This window comes from Rattus norvegicus, chromosome 9, assembly GCF_036323735.1.
Source record: "Rattus norvegicus strain BN/NHsdMcwi chromosome 9, GRCr8, whole genome shotgun sequence".
Lineage (NCBI taxonomy): Eukaryota > Metazoa > Chordata > Mammalia > Rodentia > Muridae > Rattus > Rattus norvegicus.
Window position 1 is genome coordinate 51,703,097 of NC_086027.1, and position 21,972 is coordinate 51,725,068.

General features: G+C 39.6%; 1 long non-coding RNA gene across 2 annotated transcripts in view; it reads left to right on the forward strand.

Moving 5' to 3' along the window:
- The window catches only part of LOC108352025 (uncharacterized), a 73,423-nt gene that overhangs the window by 36,993 nt on the left and 14,458 nt on the right, over positions 1 to 21,972 (forward strand). For both annotated transcript variants that reach the window (XR_005489119.2, XR_005489121.2), the window contains 2 exons: positions 14,215 to 14,398; positions 15,949 to 16,251. This is a non-coding gene — a long non-coding RNA (uncharacterized LOC108352025). The remainder of the gene's footprint in view (positions 1 to 14,214; positions 14,399 to 15,948; positions 16,252 to 21,972) is intronic.

Sequence of the window (21,972 nt, forward strand, 5' to 3'; positions counted from 1 at the left end):
CTGATTAATTCCTGTATCTTTATTTCTACTTCTTATTCTATTTCTAAAAAAAAAAAGCGTAAATGAGGTCAACTTTCTGAGTGTTGCAACATGATCTGGTAGAGATATATTTGGATATTGTTTCTGCCTCCCCAGTATTTAGTTGAATAAAATTAATTGATATTATGTTTTTAAAGGGATCTTAGTTAGTGGAGTTCCTGAAAAAGAGAGTGATATTTTTTCTTCATTGCTCCATTCGTCCCTTCTTCACCATCTCTCACCCTCTCTTGCTCCTCACCCTCCATTCTTTCCTTCCTTTATTTTCAAGGGAATAAGAAATTTGCCCTGCAGCGGTCTAACCTAGTCCCAAACTTCTGACCTTCAGATCCTGTTGTGGTGGTAGTTTGCAGGCTCTTGGGTGTGTAGTCTGTGTTCAACTGATATACAGAGATCAAGGGAACAGGATTAGTTGACAAGCACCTGAACTAACGACAGCAGAAGGACAATCTTGCTTGGAAAACAATACATGATTTTATTAAACAAAGTTTAATGACAAGCATCTATGTGTCATAGCTGCTCATGACTCATAAGAAAAATAAAAGAAAATTCAGTTCAGGCATTCAGAGCAGGGGTAGATTTCCAAGGAAGTCACACATGTAATCAGAGTTGGTTGATAAGATGAAGATTAATACATACAATTAGAAAAAAATTGGTAGACAATACTAGCAGTGGCTATGGAAATTAGCTAAGGCTGCAGAGGGTGCTGGGCATTTACTCTGCCTGGTATATTTCTCACTACTAAGTTCCCATGTAAGGAGTTATGTTGATTTCCATTTGTTGCTTGGCTTGGGCACTTAGATTCACAGATCAACACATCTTTACTATTCCTCTAGTCATCTGTGTGCTTATTTGCTTGTGAATATATGTCTTTAAATTCACCAAAATGTAGTGAATTGATGGGCCTCTGTTTGGCTCAACAGGAAGTAGATCAAACTGGGTCACGAACCTGATAACATTTTGTCCTGGGAGACACTACTATGAACCGAAATCTCTGGGGCAACTAGCAGTCACAGGACAAATTAGGTTCAACCTAAACTTATAAATGACTGCCTAAGAGACAAGTACATAATGAAAGGAGGGTCTGTGAAGCTGTACTTGAGCTGAGGCTTAAGGAATGTGTAGGGTAAGAGAAGGAGCAGAGGTTACAGCAGAGAGGTCAACATGGATAAAGATTTTTCTGACAGAAACACGGTGCAAGAGGGCGAGAAAGAGAGGGAAGGATTAAGGGACACCACTGTAGCATGATGCTGAAGGATGAAGAAGAGCTTGTTTTTCCTGAGTCTTAATGACCTTGTATGAAGTCCCTTTTTGACACAGTAGGGAGCTTAGAAGGCGTTGAACATAAGAGGAGACAACTGATTGCAAGGTAGCTGCAGCTTGCCAAAAGCATTTAGTGTTCCCAGGCCCCCATACCCTATAGCCAACACACTGTGTTGAATTTATTCTTTCTGCCTTTTGCACTGGCTACAGACCCCACTGAGATCCTCAGCAATGCATAACCTGTAGTTTCTATCTGTTGACATGTCCTTAAGTGCTTTACATATATAAATTGTAAATTTTCACCATTCTTATAGTTTAACATCTACTAAGATCCCCAGGGTATAATCAGGAATTGCAGGGACTGAATACCTTACCTAACTTGTCTGATGTCGCAGAGATCTAACATCTACCATTAATTTAAGTTTCTCTCACCCCTGGCCTTTTTTTTCACATTAATTCAATCTTTTTAATGATTTCTACAAGATATCATCTTAGATTTATTGAACCAAACATTTCACCTTAAACTAGGCTGATATTTAAAACTTCCTACACAACATACGATTTTTCAGTTTCTGAATTTTTCTAGTTTGCTTTCCATGAAAATATAGAGAGGCAATTGGTGTACTGAAAACAACCTCATAGGCATCATTATTTTAATGAAATATTTGAAGATTTTAGGGACATTTGGGCTTATAATAAAGTATCTCATGACAAAGTATTCATCTCTCAGAATGATCTTGATAAGTTTTGAGTCATAAAGTGTTGCGATGTCCATGTAGTTATAACTTTTTAATTTACATATACTTCAAATGTCAATAGGTAAGATAGGGTTCTGTTGCATTTGCTGTTCCCAAAATAGCATTCTATTCTAAATGTATTGAAAATGCACAGTATCACTATCCTCACACAGTATTTGTAACAGTTGCACATTTGTGAATGTAATTTAGACCACAACTTTTGATCTACACTATTTTAATACAATTTATTTCCGTTCACCTTATAGAGGAACGTTTTTTCCCCAAAATGGAAAACAATGTGGTATTCAAAATATAGAGCTACTAGTTAAATGCAGATTAATTTTTTAGCAAGAATTCCTATGCAGTAGGCAGATAGTTCCCACATCCCATTGTGATTGACAAGCCTGACATATGGAATAGTTCACAAATTCCCAGGTGACTGACAGATGGAGAATAGAAAGGCGGATAAAGTTGCCTAGAGAGCTGAGGATGATTTCATATTCAGCGGTTTTGATCAAAAGGATTCCAGATCTCACACTAAATTTAGCACCGCTGGCAATTAGTGCGTGATTTATTCAGCCCTTTCATTTGCTGGTTGACAAATGGAAAACAAGCACAAAATTAAAAATAAGTTTTATTTCCAGCATTTCGGATATTTAAAATGTGTGTGCCTTTGTTTGCACATAAATTAACATGAGATGAATTTATAGTGCGATTGAGTCCTGAAATGGAGGAACAAGCAATAAGTAAGAGTGTTTTTTTGTGTGTGGCATGCGGGCAGAACAGGTGTTTGAATTAAGAAATACTAATATGTTTAGCAGCATGGCTCCACCTTTAGCTCTGGGAATTGATGCTTTCCTAAATTTAGAGTAGTCGTCCCACAATCTAGAGAGTTATTTTTTTCATAAGCTTCCAACATAGGTGACCATCTGTATGACAATATTAATGTTTTTCCACCTAATAACAATAAAACCTTAAGATACCCTGTCCTGCTGTTTTTTTTCCATCATTATATGGCTCTGTTTGCTCTTTGTTTTGGGGGTACCTATGGTAAAGAGACCCCTAACTCTCATGTTTCCCCCTCTCACACGCTCAGAACTGGATTTTCTACCCTTTCTTGTGACATTTTTCAAGCTAGTCTGTGCGAAATCCCACTTCCGCTCCCTCCTCTATCTCATGGAGCAAGATGAATTCAATGCATAGCTAGAAACCTTCTGTTGTGTTGCTGAAGTCAGAACAGGACCCTACCACATCTACAAGGGAGGACGATGGCAGGACTACAAATAACCTTTCTCAGGAAGCCAGAGAGGCAGGGCATTTGGAAGCACAATGACAAAGGAGCAAGAGAATGAATTGAGTGAACTACTTACTCTTTCTCATCGGGAAGAGTAACTATCATCGTGTCAGTAAGACCCTGTGATTTCTGAGTAGGTGTATCTGTCTACCTCCTTTCAGAAATCCTCCGGTTCTAATAGAGATGCTTAGAGAGATGAATGAATTCTCAAAACACATGGAAAAACAGGAACGTGTCTCGGAGCAAGGAACCTCAGCGTTCTTCATTGCACAGTCGTGACTCATAGAGGTGTCCTAACATCAGTGGCAAACCTGGGCAACTGTCTGCAGATGCTGAGCCAGGAGGAAGGTCCCTGAGATCTGGGGACTGAGAGGGCAGATGTTTGGGCTGCTTATGGGTTTTCTTATTTGATTTGTATTCCAGGTCTGACATTCAACTTTATTTGTATTCGTTATTCACAGTGGGGACCAGAATGGTTTCTAAAATAGCATAAAATCCACTTAAATTATAATGGAAAGAATCGTGCGCAATGTGATGCTTTAATTACTGTTAAGCTAACCTTGGGATATGGGAAATGTCAATTTTCATTGGCCACATGAAGGCTGAGCCCAGGATTTAGCCTGCAGATATGCACAACCAGTAGGGGTGCAGCTCATGGGCACAGCCTGCCTGAAGAGCTCCCACAGTGCTTCAAATCTGCCTTTGCCTCCTCCACATACACCCTGGGGCACCATCACCTTTTTATTAGTATTTTCTTCCTCCTCTGAAACGATCTCCCTTACTCTCAGCAGCAGCTGAAAGACATTTCCTTGGCAAAGGGCTTCAGGGATGCCATGCAGGGGGTGTTGTTTGTTTGTTTGTTTGTTTGTTTGTTGTGTTCTGGGTGGTACACCTACCCAGACAAGGACAAGAGAGTTCATAGGCAAAGGTCTGTTTTTGCTACTTTTCCTGTTTCCTCCTTGAAGACATTAGCCCAAGTGCCAGATGACTCCATATCCTCTCTTCCACATGCATTATCAGTACTTCTGTATAATCATCAACCAGAAATTCTGGGCCACTGAGGCAGCATCTTTCCAAAGCATCAAGCAACTTGGAAAAACCACCCAAATGAATGGACAGCCTATTTCAAGAACAGGATGGTGTATATGGTACCTCATATGAACCCTATGTCCATCATGATTAAAAAACAACAGTGCAGGTAAAACTGCTTAGACACAGGTCATACTGTGTGAGACATGGTGACACACCACAGCTTCCACAGTGAGAGTTCTCTTGTGTTTAGTTATGTTTTTTGTTTTATTTTGGGGGCAGAATGTAAGGGCAGAGAACACCTACAGAGGGACGGGGACATGAGTGGAATTGGGGTGAATGATGTGGAATTCACAAGGAATCAATGGAAAGTTAAAGAAAAAGGTAATAAAAGCCCACTCTGAGTTTCAATTTATTCCAATGGTGCACATCTAATCTACAGATTAACTATGAGCATATGCACAATTTTCTGTTAATTGACAGGTATACAAATACACAGAGATACATATCCTTGTATAGACATTATTTACTACATGGTTTCCTCCCAATGAGTCTAAAAATCACTGCAATTAAACTTATTCTCTATTTGGGCAAATTTACCAATAGACATCTTGAGCATATTATTACATTGCTGTCATCAAAGAACTATTCCTTGCCCTCCAAGCCCATTAAAAACATGTATTACCTCATTTCTAGAGAACTGTGCTATGAGATAAAGTGGGGGGGATGTGTTTCCAATGAAGATCAGACTTATAATGAAAATAGGATGTAGCTGGATGGAAGGGTGGAAGGATGGATAGACTCCCATAGTAGTAGAAAGATATACAAAATGATAATCATGGAGAATGAATATAGTTCAGGGGTAGCATATTTACCTAGCATTTAGAGGTCCTGGTTAAATCACAGCAACCTTTTCAATATTAGTGTGCCTACAAAGCAAAGCCTTTTTAAAAATAAAATTAAATTAAGAGTTTAAAATATGCATGTGATACTACTAGAGTTTATTTGCATAAAGTGTGTCACTCTCTTCTCAAAAACATAGTCAAGAAACAGCTGGATTTTCCAAGTTTTCTGAGTTCTGGAAAACTGATTTGCAGAACAGAGGAGAATGAGAAGTCGAGCTTTCTCTTGCTAATTGAGAGCCTCTTACAAGGATGCTGGCACATCACACTGACCAGTCTTTCCACCTACACTCACTTCTGTTTGCGGTCAGTACCTCATAAAACATGCCGTTCTGCAGAATGTGTTCGTGTCACAGGTCTGCAAAGAGCCACTCCCAGATAAATGGAAGACAGAGAAGAAGAGATATTAGACAAGGAGTTATCACATGCTCCCCTTTCACGACACTACTCAAAATGCTGAGTCAAAAAATAAAATCTGATGAAAACATAGGCATTCAGAGGATAGAATGTATGAAGGAAGACATCGTATAGAGTCAAACAGAAGATGCATAAAGAGGTAGACTCTGTGTCACAGTGTGTGCCTGCACATGCATGTGCAAGCATGCATGTGCACATGTGCTTGTGAATGTGTGCGCTTGTATACGCGCATGCCCGTGTGTGTGTGTGTGTGTGTGTGTGTGTGTGTGTGTGTGTGTGCTGGAAATCAAATACAGGACATGTGCATAGGCAAGCATTCTATTACTGGGCTAAAGCCCCTGCTTTTTCCTCAAACTTTTATGAATGTTTTCATCACAAAGAAATGACAACGATTAGTGGAGACAGATATGCTCACCCTGATTTCAGTACTGTGCAATATTTATACACATTGAAGCATCACATGATACCCTACAAATATGTATCATTCTGTGTGTCAGTTAAATATGCAATCACTAGAGAACTTTCCAACAGACCAAGTAGACCCTTAAGAACTATTGTCCTTGTAAAAGATTTGAATAGACATTTCACTTTTCCACAATTAAGTGAGACCATGAATCTTGTAAATACAAAATGTAAATGAAGAGTCTACAGAAACTGGAAAAGAAAAAGAGAGATAGCTGAGGACTCAGATACCTAAGTATTTTTGTTAATTTTACATTATTGTGACAAAATATGCCTAATAGAAACCACTGGAAAGACCTAAGGTTTCTCTTTCCATTGATGCTTTAGAGAAATTTAGTTCACCATAGATAGAAGGCAGGGTGCTATAATCCTTCCCTTCAAGGGAGTAGGTGCACGAGGCACTTGGTTTTCACAAACAGGGTAAGTAGGAATGGACCAGAGGTGAATATCATATCCAAAAGTCTGTCATAGACAGCCTTCCCCTGTCATCCCACATGCATTTCCTAATGGCCCAAAGTCTTCGAAACAAACTTCCAAATATGAAATGTGAGCCCCTGGATGACGACGGAAGTTTCACAGGAAGTACAGCATACAGTGAGGTTTTGTTCTGATACTTATAGCTGCAGAAAATTAAAGAGAAATAGAAAAAAGAAATAGGTAAAATTTTAAAAATTCAAAAAACAGAGGCCAAGGAAACAGAAAAATACGTCCCTACCAAAGTCAAATATACCTAATGAAACAGCTTCAAAATGGTTAGTCTCAATGGCACCCAGAGGTAATTTCATAACTGGGAAGATTGAGGTGGGAAGATCAGAATTTCAAAGCCAGCCTGGACTGTAAGAGTCTGTCCCAGGTTTTTTGTTTTTCAAGTTGTTTTCTTTGTTTTTATTTGTGTGTGTGTGCATGTATGTGTTTGTTTATGTGTGTGCTTATAGTGTGATATATATATTCACATACACATATATGTATATATTAGCTGCCAAGACATTTAATGGCTTAGCAGTTTAGTAGATATACATATCTACATATCTATATATACATATCTACATATATATACATGTATACATATATAAATTGCTGAGACATTTATATACATGTATATTTGGCTTAGCAGTTTTGTAGATATATATCTACATACACATACATATGTACATATATATATTCACATGTAGATGCATATACACACATAATATATACATATATACAAGCACATATGTACATATACATATATGCATATATACATACATATATGTTTATATACACTATATGTATATATTATATGCATTGTATGTGCACATATATATACATATATATATATATATATATATATATATATACACACACACACATTATATATGGCTTTGGCTCAGGTTCAGTTCTCAGCATCCATGCGAGGTGGTTTAAAGGATGAACAAAATAGCTTACTAATTTATCGAACATTAATCGCTCAGCTTTTCTGCACACAGGGATAGAACTGCCATGGCTCTCTCCAGATATTCAAGCTTAGTGGAGTGCTCAGGATTCTACCTGATAAGGAATTGTGGGGTAACTGAATCCTACTGCTTGGTGTGAAAGAGAAGGCTGAGTAGGAAACTCTATAAGACTCTTCTCACAGATCGCTTCCATGACAGAGGATGCTGTGGGGAGGATTTGGACGTCCCTCCACATCCTACTTGGCTGTTGTTGAGGAGGCACAGTGGAGAGTTTAGTTGCCTTCCAATTCAGCAAAGCAATAGAGAGCTAACCTGACAGCCAACACCACCCCACGTGCAATCACGGGGCCTCAAATGAAGAGCCTAAACTCAATATTTCCAATAACAGTAATAAAAAGTATTCCATCACAAGTCAACAGAAAGTGCATAGACCAACTGGACTTCCTCTGGACATCCCATATCTATCAAGAGAAGTAACGCCTCCCTACAATAAAAAAAAAAGTCACAAAAAGACAAACATACCACTCAATGCAAATATTTATCTTTTAATGTAAAACTCAAAACGTCTATTTTTTATTAAAAAGTCAAGACTAGCATCAAAATTAATAAAGATCATTGAAATAGAGGTGCCCTATATGTAGATGAACATATGGTGGAGTTGTCTCACGGGATGGTAAGAAATAGTGATGATCCAGTGTGTAATTGTAAACACACATGGAACAGGAAAAAAGAAAGTCACAGCAGTGTAATAAAAAAAAACTGGGGGAACAAATGGAAGAGAAGGGGCAAAATTTGAAACGTTAGACCTCAAGACATAACTGACAACAGCTCTGCTTCTAGAGATTTAGGGGAAACATGTTGGCCACGGAATGGCCTCAACCATCTGTCGCAGTTACAACTTAAATAGATAAACCACAGCAAGAGCAGGTGAAAGGAGACCAAAAGAATTTGTCACATTGAAAAGAAGTATGGAAAAAGGGGCACCGTGAGCACAGGAAGCCCATCTGGGGGTACAGATAAGAACTCTGGCTTGTAATGGAGGACAAATCGGGAAAGAAGTGGGAAGTGTGCATGAATGGTTGTCTTCATCGGCATTCTGTATTGTTGTTCACTGTCTTGGTTCTGGTTCTGAAATGTGGCTCAAAGGCTCTTGCCCTGATGTAATTTCCAGTGATCAATATGGTTTCCATGAAATGACTGTCATTGCCCAAGGGGTATCCTGACTACCCGAAATGCTTCCCTCCCCTCAGAGCTACTCTGTTTTGTAAGATGTTACTGGTTCTGGTAAACAAGTTTCTGCAAGTTATAGAAGAATAATGGGAGACCTTCAGCACACTCGAATGTCTACAACAAGACATGGGACAAACAGACAGTAAGATGTCTTTGTTACTTTTATCTCTGTACCTCTAACCCTGATGGGGAATTACAATGGTTAGATTTAACCAGTTTCAAATAGATACATCTTTAGATAGATCCCTGTCTCAGGGTTTTACTGCTGTGTCTTATAAAGGACAATGTTTAATTGGGGCTGGCTTACAGGTTCAGAAGTTCAGTCCAGTATCGTGAAGGTGGGAATGTGGCAGCATCCAGACAGGTATGGTGCAGGAGGAGCTGAGGGTCCTACATCCTTATCTGAAGGCTGCTAGAATATTGGCTTCTAGCCAGCTAGGAGTAGGGTCTTAAAGTCCACACCCACAGAGCCACACCTACTCCGACAAGGCCACACCTCCCAAGAGTGCCATTCCCTGGGCCAAGCATATACAAACCATCATAATCCCTAAACTAGAATGTGACCTAAGGTAAAAAAAAATGTACAAAACAAAGGCTTTTATCCTGTCTTTAGTTGCCTTGTGAGCCAAGCTATTATTTATGCTTATAATAAAAACAGTTTTGAGTGTCTATTGTAACAATACTTAGGGCTTCAGAGATAGCTCAGAAATTAAGAGCACTAGATACACTTTCAGAGGACGTAGATCAATCCCCTGTACTAGATTGTTGGTCACGACTCCTGTAACTGCAGTTCCAGGAAGACTTGATGGCCCCTGCCGGCACCAGGAAGCATGCACATGGTGCACATACACACATACAGGCAAACACTCATACACATAAAAATAAAAACTTTAAAACGATCACTCAAAGAAGAACAATCCTACATAGATAGACTCACCAGTTGCATTTAGAAGTCAGAGTTCTCTGAGTATTTAACATTCCTACCACTGGAGTTCAGAATGGTGAGACTAGGAGGTGATACGAAAATGCTTGTGAATAGCCTCTAGTGTTTCCCAAAATGTAAAAAAGGAAACCTTTCAGATTCAAAATATTGGACAACCCCCCAAAAGCTTACCCCCAAAAAGTATGCTTAAATCTTAAACATCAAAAAGAAGGAGATAGAAAGTCAGCAGGATACATGGTGATAGCAATAGAGGGGATACATGCCCAGGAGAACAATCTACATAGTAAAAGTTTTCTAACATTTTTAATAAATGGGTGCCTTATCCCTAACTAACTAGAATCAAAGCGTACATTTAAATGCATGGCACCGAAGATAAAACATTCATGGAAAATAAAGTAAAACCTTACGCTTTGGTAAAGATTTCTTAGACCTGTCACCTGTATCGCAAAATAATAAATAATTTGGGCTTCATAAAACCTTGAAATTGTCTGAGGAAGACTCTAATGAGAGAACTAAACTGAAAATTCCCATCTGGGAGGAAACCTTTGAAAGTCGATTTTTGAGGATGAACTCATATCTGGGATAGGCAAAGAATGGTCCTTTAAGAAAATTAGAAAAAAAATCATGAGCTGATTCACTAAGGGAAATACCTGACTGCCAGCTGAATCAATGGAAAAGACAAGCATACCACTAGCAGTTAGAAAATGTAAATCAGAACACACTGAGGTGTCACTATGTACATTGTCAGAGATTAACCCCTTGTCATTGGTGAGAAGCAGTCACAGAATGGCTGCCTCAGTTCATTGAGTCATCCACCTCTTAAGGAACACTTTCCTTTGCCCCCTCTCTCTGGATAGTATGAACAAAGCAGCTAAAAATGAACACATACACAGTATTACATGTATTTTCATGTATCTCAACACCCAAGGATGCAAATTTTGTCTCATAGGGTAACTGTGTTTATGTTCTTTGTTGGTCACAGATCTCTTATGGATAATGTAGAAAAAGACCAGCATCCATCTGCCTGTCAGCAAATGTTGCCACTATTTCATTTCTGACAATATACATGGTGACATCTCAGTGTGCTATTTACATTTTTCTAATCATTTTGCAGAACACTGAGGATGCTTTTATATTGAGTGACCAAAAAAATCTTTTATATGTGCCAGGGATGTTGACCATGAGATCATGGTCTCTAAGCAAGACTTGCGCAATGACAGCACCAATTAATGTGCCAACATGGATGAAGGAAATGTAATAACTTACCCTAAATGAAGAGCTACATGTAAACAGTGGCTGATGAGAGAGGCAAGATCAATTTTCTCTAGGACTGAGTCTCCTAATGGGTTATCCTATCCCAATAATAAGTTATCAAATCTCAAGTGGTCAGTCATACACATATATGTACAAGCAACATTAAATTCTCTGTCTCTCTCTCTCTCTCTCTCTCTCTCTTTCTCGTGTGTGTGTGTGTGTGTGTGTGTGTGTCTGTGAATCATAAGAATAATAATTTAAGAAAAGGCCATGAATTTGCCAGAAAGTAGAGAAGACACAGAGGGATTCAAACAAGTAGAAGGGGCAGTAATTGTGTTAATATAGTTCTTAGGTATGAGATTCTCAAAAAGTTTTATATTAAAAAACCCACTTTCTGGGCTGGAGAGGTGGCTCAGCAGTTAAGAGGAGTGACTGTTCTTTCAAATGTCCAGAGTTCAATTACCAGCAACCACATGGTAGCTTAAAAACAATCTCTAATGGGACATGATGCCCTCTTCTGATGTATATAAAGACAGTTTCAGTGAGCTTCTATACTTAAATAATTTTTTAAATCCAATTTCTTTGACTTTGTTGTACTTCTATCTATGTAAAATTCACGGAATGACTCATAATGATAAAAGTACACAGTAGGTTCACAAATTGGTGCCTGGCTATCATTGGATGATGCACAGTGTAAAGGGGGCAAAGTGTTAAGTATAATTATAAGAAAGACCTTTGGACAGATGAAATAACCTCTGTCTAGGCTGAGGCAGAATCTGCTATAAAATGACAGAATTGTACAAGCACTGTACACTAAGGTCACTTTCTAGATCTTCACAATTGGGCTACCTTTAAAAAAAATTATACCCATCAAGGCATATGGCATAAGTTACACCCTGTATCCCTCTGTAAACCTTTGAAACTTCCTGGAAATCTGTAGTTATTTCAAAGAAAAAGCCTAACAATCACTATCGAAGTGTGAATACTGTTCTAAAAAAGGCACTTGGTCATGTACAGCAGATGTGAGAGGGATGTTCTAATTCAGTATTTATAACAATGGTCCTAGAATCAATGTTGGCCCAACATCAACATTACCCAGGCGCTTATTAAAATGAAAATCTCAGGGACTGAGGTAGTAATTCAGTTGTTATACTGTTTGTCAACCAAGCACGCAGTTCTGAGTTTGGGTCCACAGCACTCATGTAAGAAGCCAGGCTTCGAGGTGTATGCTTGAGAGTCAAGTGCTGGGAAAGCAAAGACAGAAAGATCCATGGGACATTTTGGTCAGATAGCCTCACCAAAGTGGCAAGCTGCAGACTCAGTGAGACACACATAGTGTAGAGAGATTGACAAAAGCACCCAACATGGACACGATAGATGGATGCAGACATACACAGGTGGTCAGGGAGAAAGAGGAAAAGAGGCAGCGAAGGAAAGGGCAGAGAAGCGGAGTAGATGGAGAGGGAGAGGAAGAGAGAGAGGGAGAAATCCAAAAATCCATAACTTCACTATTCTTCAGACTTGATGAGCCAAAAACCCTAGAACAAGGCTAGCCCTTTGAGCTCATCAACTTCCCAGGGAGATACTGACTCATGCTAAAATCTGAGAACTGCAGGTTTGGGTCAGTGTACTCAAATCTTGAAAGAAATCATGACTATAGCCCTAGTATAGGTTTCATGTCCATCACACACCTGAGCACATTCTCCCTCTAACAGGCAAATGTAGCAAGTGTTATGTAGACAGACTGTGTCCTAAACATGCTGTGGTGGTTTGATTGACAATGGCCACCAAAGGATCTTATGTTTGAATACTTGGTTACAGGTTGATGGGGCTGATTGGGAAGTATTGCCAGACAGTGCCTTGGCCATGTTTTGTCACAGCAATAGAAAAGTAACTAAGACGATGCCCCGATGGTTTTATTTCCCTGAATAATTAGAACATGGTTACTGTGCATTTATAACATTAAAGACCTAATAGTCACTGAAAACTTTCCAAATTTATTTAAACTCCACAGAATTACAGACCTGTCAAGATTCAAAGTGTCTTCTCATGATACAGAATCAAAAGTAAAATTCTTCCCTGTCCAATGCATTGAATTCCTGTTTATCATATAGTGTGTGTGTAGTTTTTCAATGAGCACATATTTCTATCAACAGAACCTACTTATTTCTGCAATAAATCAATATTTATTCAATTGTCTTGATATTGAATGCACCACTCGTTAGCCAGTTTTCACAGGGAAGTTGTCAGGTGTACGTTGCACCACCTTTGGGTGTAGGGGCTTTGATAGGTGGGACATGTTGCCTGGGAATTCCTATGAGTTGTCAGACTCAAGAGTTAGTCAGACTTTCATATTCCAAACATAGTGCTTTCCTCAGTCGCAGGGACTTAGACGAAAGCAAGCTAAGCAAACTCACAGGACCAACTAGCCAGCTGGGCTTCTATAGTTTTATAGTTTTAATATAAGTTATCAAGCTTCTAACTACTTCTTAATCAGATGGGAATGAATGCAAATCAAAAAGAGAAGTAATTGTGTGTGTATGTATGTGCATGTGTGTGTTCATGTATGTGTATTTGTGTGTGTGCATGTATCTGTGTGCATGTATTGTATGTGCTTATATGTGTATGTATGTGTGTTCATTTGTGTGTTTGTGTATTTGTGTGCATGTGTTTTATGTGCTTGTATGTGTATGTATGTGTGCTCATGTGTGTGTTTGTGTATGTGTTTGTATATGTTTTGTGTGTATGCATTTGTTTGCATATGTGTTTGTATGTTTGTGTGAGTGCGTGTGTGTGTGTGTGTGTGTGTGTGTGTAAAATTAGACACATATAACTACATTGCTACCTTGGATTAGAATGACGATTTGCATCAAGAGTGGAAGCAACATTAATAAAAACTCACAACTTACTTTACAAGGAAGACTCCTTAACAAAGACCAGATTTTATGTTTCCTTTTTTAGGACCATAAGGTACAACATTTTAGCCAGAGGAAGTAAAAAGAAGCAATCTCAGATGGGCAGAGGGGAAAATGAGGGGGAAATGGTATAAAAAACAATGACTGGGATAATTTTACTTTTAAAAAAATGTCACACAATAATCCAATGTCTTTTTTTTTAAGTAAAGTCATAAAGAGGTTACGTATATTTTTAATTACTATCAGATTCTCCTGTCAAATGCTTTTAAATTAATTTCCTGATATACAAATATTCCAAGAGGCAAAAAATGCAGATGGAGATATACGAAGGTGCGACCACTGCTGAGGAGCAGAGCAGCAGGGAAGCAAGTTCTCTGGGAAAGCAGCAGCGATGGATTACTGCTCATGCGCAGGGAACAAATCGAAAGCATGTCCTATTACACAGGATGACAAACCTTCTCGGTGCATCTTCTCTCTGGGCAGGTGAAACTAAACTTATTTAAATGGCATAACCCAAATTTCTGTCTGAGGAAAATTCATCAGGGGTAGGGAGTGGGGGAAAAAAAAAGAGGGCACTCCACGCCAAGTTCAGTGCTCCACTGAGAATACACTGTAGATTGTCAGCCTGACCAGATAAAGGATCCTGGTGTGGCTCCAAATGCCGCATAATGAGAAATGCTACATTTCAGGAGGGGACATTCTTTGCAAAATTGTGATAAGAGTTGGGGGCAGCCCAGTGGGATATAATAATGGGATCCTACAAAGGCCAGAGAGGGGAAATGGAAAATATTCAGAGACAAATTAATGTATACCCGAAGGTTAAGAATGTCACATCCCAATAACGACACTCAGAGTGGGTGAAGGTTAACTCGCATAAATACGGAGGTAGCGAAAGTAATCAGGCCATGAGAGAGGAATGTGTGAAACACAAAACGCTACATATACGGTAACGGGAGATTAGAGAAGGAATTCAAGTGTAAAAACACATATACCAAAAGCAAAGATGAAAACTGAAGGGAGATTGAAGAAAAGTTTAGATGAATATCAAAACATTTTTTGAAAGAACTCAGGGGCAAGAGGTCAGCAAGGGGACAACGGGATGCTGAAAGATAGAGCTGGGTAATTTACTGACCAAACAGGGCAATCGTAAGAATTAAATGTATACTTTTTTTTTTTTTCAAAAAAAAGTAAAACGGATTTTCAGGACCCAGAAGGATTCAGCCACTCCTTAATGAAATGCTATAGGTCCTCACAGACCAGTGATTGAAGAGAGGAATATGAAAAGAAGTGTCCCAATTGTGGTTTCTCGACTGAAAGGGTATTACTGGAGCCCCAGGAGTGGCTCTGTGGTTGAGAGCACTGGCTATTCTTGCAGAAGACCCAGGCTCCACACCGAGCACCATATTCACAAACACCTGTAATTCCAGTTTCAGGGGATCTGAATCTCTCTCATGGCCTTTACAAATATCAGGCATGCATGTGGTACATACATATACATGTGCAGACACACACACACACACACACACACAAATCAATCAATCCACTAATCATCAATCAATCAATCAATCAATCAATCAATAGGAATTAGTGAGAACATAGAAATATGTTTTGAGAAACTCTCACTTCATATTTTATTTTAATTGTTTGAAATTAAATCTATATGTAACCAGACTGGCCTTGAACCAATGATATTCCTGCATGAACTACCCCAGAACTATGACTATTTAGGCACCATCCAATCTTTTGTATTATATTCAGCTTATGTTTCTTATGTTTGAATTGAGATACCTTGTTTGGAAAGAAATATATATATATATATATATATATACATATACATATATATGTGTGTGTGTGTGTGTGTGTGTGCATGCATGTATATTTTTATTTGTACATATAATAGACATACACACCACTCCATACGAGATATACACGCATTTGTATATATATATATGTGTGTGTGTGTGTGCATATTCTCCATAAAAGATATTTACATATATATGCAGACACTTATATGTATGTATTTATGTCCACAGGGAGACAGGAAAACAATCTGTATGTAGAATGTAAAGTACATGACATCAACTAGCTTGGACTCTCCTCTTCACCTCAATATACTCTAAAGTGACTGCTCAGCAAATCTTAGGGATACCTCCATCCAATCCCCGGCCTCAGTGCTCAGGAAACCCTGTAGGAGAGGAGGCAGAAAGAGTGTGCGAGCCAGAGAGGACGGAAGACACCGGAACAGGCTTTCTGAATCGCCTGAGCAAGGCGCAAATGAACTCACGGAGACTGAAGCAACAAGCCGAGGACCTACATGGGTCTACACCCAGTCCTCGGTAAGTCCATTATAACGTTCAGCTTAGTGTTTTGATGGGACTCCTGGGAGTGAAGAAGTGGTTCTTTGGCTCTCGTGTCTATTCTTGGGTCTCTTTTCTTCTGTTGAGTTGCCTAGTTCAGCCCCAATGTGATGGCTTTTGTTTTATCTTATTGTATTTTATTTTGTCCTGTTTGGTTGTGTTCTCCTAGAAGCCTGCTCTTTTTCTAATCAAAGACAGAAAGAGAAAAGACCTGGAGAAGTGGTGAGGTGGGGAGAACCTGGAGGACGTACAGGGAAGAGAAACTGTAATCAGAATGTGTTGCATGAGAAAAAGAGTCCATTTCAGATAAATGGGAGAAAAATCAAAAGAAAAAAAAAACTGGGGCAATTCTATTCTCTCGCTGAAATTCTCTGGGTCCCTTTATCTTGTTAATATATATTTGCCAAAAAGATAATGACATACAGGCATTTTTTTCCTGTGGCTTATAGATAAATTATTCCCCACTTATATGAGTTTGGTCATACCCAACCTAACTGGTCATTGTACACTTCAATGTGAATTTAAATGGTGAGTTACTCAGATAACCAGTGTACCTTATGACACAGGCTCTTCTCTGTCCATTGGAACCTACTTCTCTTCCTCCTTCTCTTCCTCGTCTCTCCTGACCTTCTTGGACACTTGTGGCGCCATAGTTATTATAAAACCCTGCCTGATAGATGACATGTATGTTCAACCATCATAATTCCCTTTCACTACTGAATGACCATCTAACCCTCAAAACTGTATCATACCTTTAAAGCACATCTGTGCTCTGTTCAGTTAGCTAGAAGTTATTTAGGGAAAGGCTGTCTGTGTCCACCATAATTCCAAGGTTATCACTTATAAATGTACGGAGACCAAAGACAGGGTAGGAATAATGCTTTGGTGCATAGACACACTTTTAAAGTTATTTAAAGTTTTTAAAGTTATTAAATTGAATTGTAGGCTTTTGTTGTATTATGCTCAAATGTTTACCTTTGGGAAAGGTCCGTAGACCATCATCCTCAATCTCCTGTTCCCAACCTCTAATTAGCGCCAAGCTGAAGGCTGTTGTGGGGACTCAAGATCAAAGAAATTATTGGCTTACTAGATGAGAAGTAGTTCTTGGTTGTGTTTAATAAAATTATTAGAATCTTGTGCATTTGTAGGATCTAGCCTGGTTATGGTATTTTAATATTTATAGTGTCACAGTGTTATAATAGAGACTTGGAAAGGCCTTTAACCTCAAAGAACCCAAAGCCCTGAGGTAAGTCACTTCAACTCGAATTGTTTGAAGGCTGGGAACAACTTTTTAGATTAAAAGAGCCTTAGTTATTTTCAGTAAAGTTCCTTAATATTCTCTCGTAACCCCATAGGATACACCCAATCATATAGTTAGATTTTTACATTTAGACAAATAGCTTCAGAATTGTAAAACAACACAAGCAGGAAAACATTAAAAATTCATTAGCAAATGACTAAATGGGGAGATATTTTGTAGATCATAAATATTATAAAAGTTTGTTCTTAAATGTTTATACCTACCTTGTTTATACCATCTATATAAGTAGTACAAATGAACAGAAGCATAACTCTCTAATAATTCATGGGTGATTCTAGAGCTATATGAGAGGAAACCTCTATCATCAAAGTCCAGTGAGTTCTGTGGCAAATCCTGGCTTCTCTCTGTAGCCTGGGAAATTGCACATGCCTCTGGAGTAGGAGAGGGATCAGAGTACAGGAATTAATTGGAGTATCTAGAAATCTGCAAGCAAGCCACCATGGAACAAACGGATGAGAGAGTAAGGTGGACAATCTTGATTGTAGACTGAACACATACAGAACATCAAGAAAATGCGGAAGGAAACATGGGAGGATTAATAGACCCCATTCTTCTTGAATTAAGAAGGATTTGCTGATTCAGTGTACAGAAACAAGGACTTAGCCACAGATCTGGTGATTGAACTATGAAGCATGAGTCAACAAAATAAAAGGCATTTTTTCTCTTTCTTTCTTTCTTTCTTTCTTTCTTTCTTTCTTTCTTTCTTTCTTCCTTTCTTCCTTTCTTTCTTTCTTTCCATCTTTATTAAATTGGGTATTTCTTATTTACATTTCAAATGTTATTCCCTTTCCTGGTTTCCAAGCAAGCATCTCCCTAGCCCCTCCCCCTCCCCTTCTACATGGGTGTTCCCCTCTTCATCATCCCCCCATTACCGCCCTCCCCACAACAATCACGTTCACTGGGTTTCAGCCTTGGCAGGACCAAGGGCTTCCCCTTCCACTGGTGCCCCTACTAGGCTATTTATTGTTACCTATGAATTTGGAGCCCAGGGTCAATCCATGTATAGTCTTTGGGTAGTGGCTTAGTCCCTGGAAGCTCTGGTTGGTTGGCATTGATATTCATATGGGGTCTCAAGCCCCTTCAAGCTCTTCCAATCCTTTCTCTGATTCCTTCAATGGGGGTCCTGTTTTCAGTTCAGTGGTTTGCTGCTGGCATTCGCCTCTGTATTTGCTGTATTCTGGCTGTGTCTCTCAGGAGAGATCTACATCCAGTTCCTGTCAGCCTGCACTTCTTTGCTTCATCCATCTTATCTAGTTTGGTGGCTGTATATGTATGGGCCACATGTGGGGCAGGCTCTGAATGGGTGTTCCTTCTGCCTCTGTTCTAAACTTTGCCTCCCTATTCCCTCCTAAGGGTATTCTTCTTCCCCTTTTAAAGAAGGAGTGAAGCATCCTCATTTTGGTCATCTAAAAGATATTTTTTTATATTAAAGGAAATAAGAAAAACATGACTTCCCCCAGCATGCTTTATTCACAATAGGTCAATAAAGTATTGTAAAGAAGTTTGACCTAGGCATGTGAAGCATAAAGAGATGCCGTGTATCTTTTGACCGACAACTTAATATTCAGAAGGACCTGGGAAGGAAACAGCTTGTTTCATTCAGTCTATTTGCAAGGTAATTTCTTTGACCATTGTTGGGCCACCAGGAAATAGAAACAATTCCCACACATTGGCTGAATACGTCACAGTGAGTGTTTCACTACTTATAGTTCCATTCTCTCGTGAATCCTCCCAGTGTCACTTATACACCACATTAAGACAGGCATCAGAGTGCAGTGCGTATAGGCTGAGCCGTATAGCCCCATCCTGCTGCCCTTTGCCCTGGCTCACAGAAGCTTCAATAAGGAGGAAGGAGCCCAATCGAGTAGACGTTCTGATGTACGACCTGAGAAGACAGGGAGAAGTGGTTCAGAGTACACAGGCCAGAGATTGACTACGAGAAGGAAAGGGTTAGCAGACAGGTTTGTCTTCTCCCATCCCCTTCAAGCAAGTCCTTGAACAAAACATATAAAACTGAGATCAATGATAAATTATTCTGAGTTGTGTTCTGAATCACATTTCAAACTGTGAAATAGCCACAATGAGCGCAGAAGTAGTGTGAAGATTAATTAACAAATTAATTAATTTACCTACTTATTTACTTTTGTTCTTACATGTTAGTTTCATTGCACTTTTCTATTTTTGGATTATTTAGATCTGTGTGTGTGTGTGTGTGTGTGTGTGTGTGTGTGTATGCATGCATATACATATATATGCACAATGATGTTTTTATGTTCTCCAAGATAATTTTTTTTCTCGTGGACCAAACCCAATGGCAGGTGTTTATGCAAATATATGCATAAGCATGTTGGCTTTGGGTCAAGAGTTTGGAGAAAAGCAGTCATTCCTGAGTTCTGGCCTGGCAGGTAAGCACTTAGATGTCCCTGTTGCCTTCACAGGAAGAACAAATGCCTAGTAAAAATGGCAACAAGCTTCCTTAGGTCAGCAGAGAATTGGGGTTGCAGGAGAAATCGGAGTTCTAGAGGGAGAGAGGACACTGGAGGAGGCAGTTCACAGTTCACTGGCAACAGAAACTAAACCTGGAGTGAGTGACCTGTGGGAACACTTGAAGATACCAAGCATAGACTGTCCCAGAAGGTAAACACAGAGTTGCAATAGCCCAGTACATACTCCTGCAGAAATCCTTTCTTCTTTCCTCTTGAAGATTGAGGGGGGAAATCTACAAAAAGGAGGGAGGAAAGAAGCCACCTGACATCATCCAGAGCTTTCACTTTTGAACATGGGCCTCCCCTTAAGGAAAAGCAAAATTAAACAAAACAAACAACAAAAACAAACAAACAAACAAACAACACACTTTGCCAAAGCAAAACAATATAGATTTCCCAACATTGGTACTAGACACCCTCTGCCCATCTTCCTTTTGATCTGGGAGGGTACAGCTCTGTGCTTTGGTTCTCTCTGTGTGGAAGTCTGAGAGGCAGAGGGCGTTAGACAAATGATTACAGGGTCAAAGAACACTTCAAAACCCCTGTACCATAATCGAATCGTGTGGCTCCTGTAGAGACTACAAGAGGTGAATCTGGAAGAACTGCCAGGGTAGATCTCATTTGAGGAGTCACTAGGGAACGCAGAGACAACAGAGGGGGTGAAAATAAATGCACCAGAGGAAGCCTTAGCCTCTAAGGTTACATCTGTAGCAAGCCACAAAGAGCCTAAACCCTAGACGGACAAGCAAGAAACCTAACAACAATAGCCCATTTGTTCTATTTCCCTATGCCAAACTATTAGGCTTTCAATAACAATGTTATAAAGAATGATAAAAGGCAAATAAATGCCCAGCTGAAGAGATGAGTCACCAGGCGCTAATGGAACAGGACAGTGTGCATGAAGGAGTGGGTGACACAGAAAAGAAAAGAGAACTCTAGAGAAAATGTCAGTCACCTTCCAATAGCATTTTCCTGAGGAGGTGAAGAATCATATACCCTGACAGATCATCCCCACTGAACAGACAGAGGCTGCCTTTGCTGATGGATTAGTTACGGGCCTGTGCAGGCATGGTGTCTATGGTGGGAATAGTCACCTGAACCAAGATATTCCCTCATCAAGAATCAGGACACAGGCAAGAGGGGAGACTCAGACCTTCTTTTCCCATTTGCAGATCCAGTGGGAGGTATGGCGAGCTTGTTAGCACATCCTGTCCCTGTCTGGGCAGAGGAAGTGAGCTGTTGCGCTGACAAACGTGTATTCCACAGAGCTGTCTCACAGTCCCTGCATCTCCAGAGCTGACCCCTCATAAAGGCAGTGAAGCCTGGGCCATCTCCAGAATAGTCTAGTCAGGAGCTACAGGAACATACAGCTAGAAGAAGGAGCAGGAGAGGATGAGAGACAGGTAAGAGTTGTGTCTCTCATGTAGCCTCTGAAGTAGCCAAAATATCCCCATGACACTGACACACTTCTTAGGTATCTGGTACAGAGGACATTCACAGTCTCTATGAGAGTGTCAAAAAGAGACCATTAATCGAAAGGAACAACATCAAGTCTATGGGTTGCATGCACAACTGACTTCCCCTCTTTACCCGGTCTCCACACTTCATGGAAAAGAGCAGTCCTTAAGGAGATAAAGCCCCTCCAAATGATGGATCCAAAAGTCAGCTGTAAATGCTGTGAGATTTAATCATTCTCATATCTTCATAGGAGGTGTAATCCCATCCTCCATACAGATCAGATAATTGAAATTGTGTGGGTTCAGTGCCGTAACCAAGGTCTCACAGCAAATACAGCTAAAGTATGAACCAGGGCACTGTACCATATTCTTTTTGATATAGCTCACTGCAATTCATAGAGAAGAGAAATTTAATAACATGAATTGATGTCAGAGT